This window comes from Tachyglossus aculeatus, chromosome 24, assembly GCF_015852505.1.
Source record: "Tachyglossus aculeatus isolate mTacAcu1 chromosome 24, mTacAcu1.pri, whole genome shotgun sequence".
In the NCBI taxonomy this organism is placed as follows: Eukaryota; Metazoa; Chordata; class Mammalia; order Monotremata; family Tachyglossidae; genus Tachyglossus; species Tachyglossus aculeatus.
This window is the reverse complement of record NC_052089.1, coordinates 333,045-339,420: the sequence shown is the minus strand read 5'-3', so window position 1 is coordinate 339,420 and position 6,376 is coordinate 333,045. Positions and strand designations below refer to the sequence as shown.

The 6,376-nt window shown below is 40.4% G+C and overlaps 1 pseudogene; it reads left to right on the top strand.

Annotated features, from left to right (window-relative positions):
* Nucleotides 1-512: 512 nt before the first annotated feature.
* LOC119945033 lies at nt 513-5,570 on the top strand (annotated as a pseudogene).
* Nucleotides 5,571-6,376: the final 806 nt, after the last annotated feature.

Sequence of the window (6,376 nt, the reverse complement as noted above, 5' to 3'; positions counted from 1 at the left end):
AAAGAAGCAGCATGGCCTAGTAAAGTAAAGGCCTGGGAGTCAGAAGGACCTGGGTTCTAATCCAGACTTTGACTCTGATCTGCTGTGTGAGTCTGGTCAAGTCACTTCACTTCTTTGTGCCTCAGTTACCTTACCAGTAAAATGGGAATAAAGACTGTGTTCCCCATATGGGACAGGGACTATGTCCAACCTGATTACCTTGTATGTACCCCAGTGCTTAGAAGAGTGTTTGTCACATAGTAAGCACTTATCAAATACATAATTATTATCATCATTAATATCATTTTTACCCAGTCTACCTTCCATAGATGCAATGTATTACATATGACCTCAGTACTTTTGCAAAACCCCAAGCATGCAACTGAAAGAGGCGGTCTACTTGGGTTGAGGCAGGAGTACAAGGGGTGCACTGCTGCAGAAATCTTTCATCAACTTCTTTGGTTTCATTCTTTCCCACCTGTGGATGACATTTCCTTTTGAAATCTGTTTTAAGCTCTTTGGTGGCATGCATCATGTCTACGTACTCTATGGTACTCACCCAAATGCTTAGTACAGTGTCCTATGCACACTAAGCACTCGTTAAATACTACTGATTGATTTTTACCACACAATCAATCAATGGTATTTATTGAGCATTTCCTATTTGCAGAGCACTGTTCCAAGAACTTGGAAGAGTACAATACAAGAAAAATTAGCAGACATATTCCCTGCCCATAATGATTTTACAGTACAAGGAGGAGCTTACAATTCCTCAATTCCCACTTTCAAATGTCTCTATGACTCTTGGCCCACTGGGGTATGCCATTTAAAATCTTTATTAAGGTATGTTCCTGGGGTACTCACTGTTTACTTTCCATATTCTCTGATGAATCCTTCAGGAACCATATTCCAAGGGGAATATATTTCAGTATATAGTTTATCCCATGTAATTTGTATTTTTACCAGGAGTATATGGAAGAAAAGAAACTGAATCATTCATTTTTCCTTAAAGTAACATGTGCTTTGAAGTAATGGTTAAAAAACCCACTGCCTTCCTAAAGGAATTGCCCTCTAAATTATCCAGATAAAAGTGGAAGAGTTAAAGAGGTATGGGGAAGGACTTCTGCTAGGGAATGATGATCTTGGAGATTTCATAACTTCCAGCACTGAGGTAAGCTGGGCTTTACAGAATTGTATGATTTCCTAGTAATTAATAACTACTATGAGATAATCGGGATGGTGTAATATCTGGCTTCTTCCTTTCAATCATATTTATTGAGCACTTACTGTGTGCAGAGCATTGTACAAAGCGCTTTGGAAGTACAAATCGGCAACATATAGAGACGGACCCTACCCGACAACGGGCTAACAGTCTAGAAGAGGGAGACAGACAACAAAGCAAAACAGTTGCTTAGTTTTTCTAGAGTTTTTTAGTGTCGTCTAAATTGGTCGAGGGTCTTCAGCTGCAAAGGAGGGTGTTATGTGCAAACAAGGCTTATTTAATCAACTGCAACAGAGAAAGTAACTAGCTTGAGTCAATCAATCAATCAATGGTATTTATTGAGGTCTTACTGTCTGCAGAGCATTGTTCTAAGCACTGGAAGAGTACAATAAAACAGAGATGGCAGACACATTCTCTGCCCACATCGAACCTACAGTCTAGAAACTTACAATCATGCTAGCAAAATATGGCAGTGATTACAAAAATAACTGATTCATTTAAAACGTTTTTGGTCAACAAGCCAACCAGCACTTAGAACAGTGTTTGGCACATAGTAAGTGCTTAACAAATACAATAATAATAATAATAATAATAATAATAATAATAATAATAATAATGACTATGAGGTTTCCTGACAATTTCTCACTTTTATTCATTCAATCATATTTATTGAGTGCTTACTGTGTGCAGAGCATTGTACCAAGTGCCCGGGGGAGTACAATACAACAATAAACAGACACGTTTCCTGCCCATAATGAGTTTACACATTCATCTTTTGAAAATGACCCTAACTACAAATTCTGTGACTTTCCAAGGAAAGTGAAGAGTCTACTATCCACAAGGAAAGGTGACACTCTTGGGAGCATTCTTGTCATGGGAGTTCAGTCTCCTTATACCAGATTGAAAGAGTAAGGATTTATGAGAATCTCAACCTTTCTTTTGCATAAGCATAAGCCAAAACCCTAGCAAAAGAAGCCATCCAGGAGAGAAGCTTAAGCAATCCTCTTCAGATGTTGTTTGTGGGAAAGGGCATGGCCTAGTGGTTACAGCTTTGACCTGGGAGTCAGAATTCAATTGAATTCAATCATTTATTGAGCACTTTGTGTGTGCAGAGCATTGCAAAAGAGCACTGTACTTTGCTGCAGTTGATAAAATAACTCTTGTTTATACGGAAGGACATGAGTGCTAATCCCAGGTCTGCCACTTATCTGCTGCGTGACCTTGGGCAAGTCACTTAAGTTCTTTGTGCCTCAGTTACCTCACCTGTAAAATAGGAATTAAGATTGTGAGACCCATGTGAGACAGGGACTGTGTCCAACCTGATCAGCCTGGATCTACCTCAATGTTTAGAATAGTGCTTGAAACATAGTAAGTGCATAACAAATGCTATTATCATTATTATTGTTAATAAGCCAGGAAAATCTTGGTTCTCAAATCGTAGTAATAGTCATTGCAGAAATATTTACTGAGTGCTCACTGGATGCAATGCCCTGTACTAAGCACCTCGGAAATTTGAAACAGAAAAGTAACAGATTCCCTGCTTAACTGTTCACACTACAAAGGAAGAGATACAGAAGAATATTCACAAATATATTAATCGAAGGATGGAATTAAATCATTATTACAATTTTCTGTCCACAGAGCTACAAATCCAGTATTGTCCACTTTTATTGTTGATGATTTTTAAAAGATAGTTTCTGTCTAGTATTTTGCTGAACTTCAAAAGCTAATGCTTACCTGCCCTACTGGCTCCCAAAAAATTTCTCATGAAAAGCTTCCTAGAAAACTGAAGGGAAAAAGACCCAACATGAAACACATTCATTCATTCATTCATTCATTCATTCAATCGTATTTATTAAGCGCTTACTGTGTGCAGAGCACTGTACTAAGCGGTTGGGAAGTACAAGTTGGCAACATATAGAGACGGTCCCTACCCAAACAACGGGCTCACAGTCTAGAAAAGGGGAGACAGACAACAAAATAAAACATGTGGTCAGGTGTCATCAGAATAAATAGAAGTAAAGGTAGATGCACATCATTGATAAAATAAATAGAATAGTAAATATGTTCAAGTAATCTAGAGTAATAAATCTGTACAAAAATATATGCAGGTGCTGTGGGGAGGGGAAGGAGGTAGGGTGGGGGAGATAGAGATGGGGAGAGGAAAAAGAGGGCTCAGTCTGGGAAGGCCTCCTGGAGGCGGTGAGCTCTCAGTAGGGCTTTGAAGGGAGGAGGATAGTTAGCTTGGCAGATGTGCGGAGGGAGGGCATTCCAGGCCAGGGGGCGGATGTGGGGCGGGGGTCAAGCCTGGCTACCCTCTGTGCCTAAGGAGAAAATGAGGTGCCTTGAGACTGCTTAGGAACATTCTTATAAACGTGAATAAAAGGCAATAATGTATTTTTCCACTTTACCCAGCTTGGGGAGTGAACCCAAGATCTCTAGATCCCTCATAGGTAGTGTTAATGGAGAAACTTTGTGTATTACTGATAATTCGCTTTTGGGCTCATTTTCCAGCAAGTTGGCTCCCTGAGATTTGATATCCTTCTTGGAAGGAAAGGTAGCGGCAGAATATGCAAGCCATTTTTCCCAGGGGTGATTTTCCAATTGTATCAAGCACACCCCTGTTTCAAACGGAGATTAGAGGAAGTGTCTGTAGCAGGCACATACCTGCTTCGAATGGAGGCTAGAGGATGAGGTGAGGAGTGTGAGTAACTGGGTGTTCATTGGAGGGACCTCAAGAACCACAGCCAAATAGCTGTAGTTCAGTGACTTGGGAGGCTCAAAAGCGCTTCAGTAATAAGGCTTTCCTCTTCCCAGTTCCTCCGGTGAAATTTGCTTCCATTTCTCTCCAGGGTAAATGGTTCCTTTTCCATCCCCAGAAGGAAGCCTTCAAAAAATTTTCCCCGAGAAGTTCAATCGCGTTAAAGTTGCCTGAGTTACTGAAGAATATTCAGGAACTAATAAAATCCCTATCCTTATCAAGGCTGCACCAACCACCGGAAAGAAACTACTTTGTGCCAACCTGTAAATGGGAACCAACATTTACCTGTTCAACTATGGTTTTGATGAGCTCACTCTCACCCTTGGAAAAATTCTAATGAAATTAAGAGAATCATCATCCCTAATTTTCTGACTGGGAATGTCTATTGCTTGAACTAAGATTCTTTATTCTGTCCTTGCCATGTCCCTAAACAGTACACCACACCAAATGATCACTCAATAAGTGGTACTAATGCTACAATTACTACTACAAGTAGATGCTTTTGAGGTTGACTACCTACAAATATATTGGGAGGGGGAAGTTTACATTAAATTAAATGTTATTCCGTTATGTTATGCTAAATGTTAACTGTTAGCCTGTGAGAATCACACACTGCTTTACTCTTGCTTTGCTAATAAAATCCCGCCTATTGGGTTAAAGGCTGGGAAATCTGGAGGATCTCATAGGGCTAGGTAACTATTCTGGAGTGATGGAGTTCATTCTGGTGGGGCTCACAAATAGCATACAGATGTGTGCCATCCTTTTTGTGCATTTTCTATTGATCTATGTGCTTAGTGTCGTGGGGCTCAGCTCACGACTTCATAATCCTATGTACTTTTTCCTAAGCCATTTAGCCTTTGTTGACTTCTGTTATACCTCCTCTATCACTCCCAGAATGCTGGTGGAGTTGATTGTGGAGTTAAAAAGCATTTCCTTTACAGCCTGTGCTATTCAAGTATGTGACTTCATCACTTTTATAAATGTAGAAATTTTTCTCCTGGTATTGATGGTGTATGACCATTATGTGGCAATCTGCCAACCTCTTCTTCATACGACTGTGATGTCTTGGAAACTGTGTACCCAACTGGTAGTTGGTACTTACCTATACTGCTTTTGGGTTGGATTTTTTCACACATTTCTGACATTTCGTTTCTCTTACTGTGACTCCAATGTCATCACTCATTTCTGTTGTGATGAGGTCCCCCTGTTAGCATTGTCTCGCTCTGACACCAGAATCAAAGAGAGGCTAATTTTTGCAATTGCTGGTTTTAATAGACTTGGCTTGCTTCTGATTTTCCTCATCTCTTACATTTATATTCTCTTGACCATCTTAAGGATCTACTCTTGAGACATAAAGCCTTTTCCACCAGCGCCTCCCACTTAACATCTGTTACCATATTTTATGGGACCATCATCTTCATGTATTTACAGCCCAAATCAAATAATTCAACGGACACTGAAAAAATTGCTTCAGTGTTCTATAGCATCGTGATCCCCATGCTTAATCCTTTGGTCTATAGCTTGATAAATCAGAAGGTGAATTGCGCCTTAAAGAAGAAAATAGGGAAAATAAGTTGTATCACACCACGAGTGCAATTCATTAAATAAGAAATATGGCCTAGTGGAACGAGTTTGGGCCTGAAGGTCAGCAGGTCCAGGTTCTAATGACAACTCCACCCCCTGTCTGCTATTTGGCCTTGGGCAAGTCACTTAACTTCTTTATGCCTCAGTCAAAAAATAGGGTGGACTTTAAATCCTCCTCCTTCCAGTGTGAGACTTGGAACCATATGTGGGACAGGAGCTGTGTCCAAACCAATAACCTTGTATCTAGCTTAGTGCTTAGTGAAGGTGACTGCCACATAGTGAGAGCTTAACAAAGTATTTTAAAAATAAAGATGAAAGTGACATCTGTCCCATGGCAGATGGGATGGTCACAAATTTTTGAGTCCTATTCTCCTGAGCCCAAAGTGTTAGTATGAACTACTTGATGCCCTTCTCTCAGCTAAAAATAAGGAGTGGGACATGAAAACAGCATCAGTGGAGACAACGACAGTAGCAGGTAAGTAAAGGAGGACAACCAGTACTACTCACCAACTTTGTCTCTTTCTTCCTACTTTTCCTCTTTCCTTTCATTGTCATTGCCTCACCCTTCCTTTCCTGCGCCTGTAATGGCTGCCCCAATCAATCAATCAATCAATCGGACTTATTGAGCGCTTACTGTTTGCAGATCATTGTGCTAGGCACTTGGGAGAGTACAATATAATAGACACTTTATATGTTCCCCAAACACATCTATCATGACTACATCTGGCGGCTGTTTCCGGAAAGTTTCTGGAACTGCCTTTTCTGTGTGCAAGGCAGCCATGTATGGGACCTAGGGGGAACAAGCAGTCCCAGCAACTATCGCCGTGATA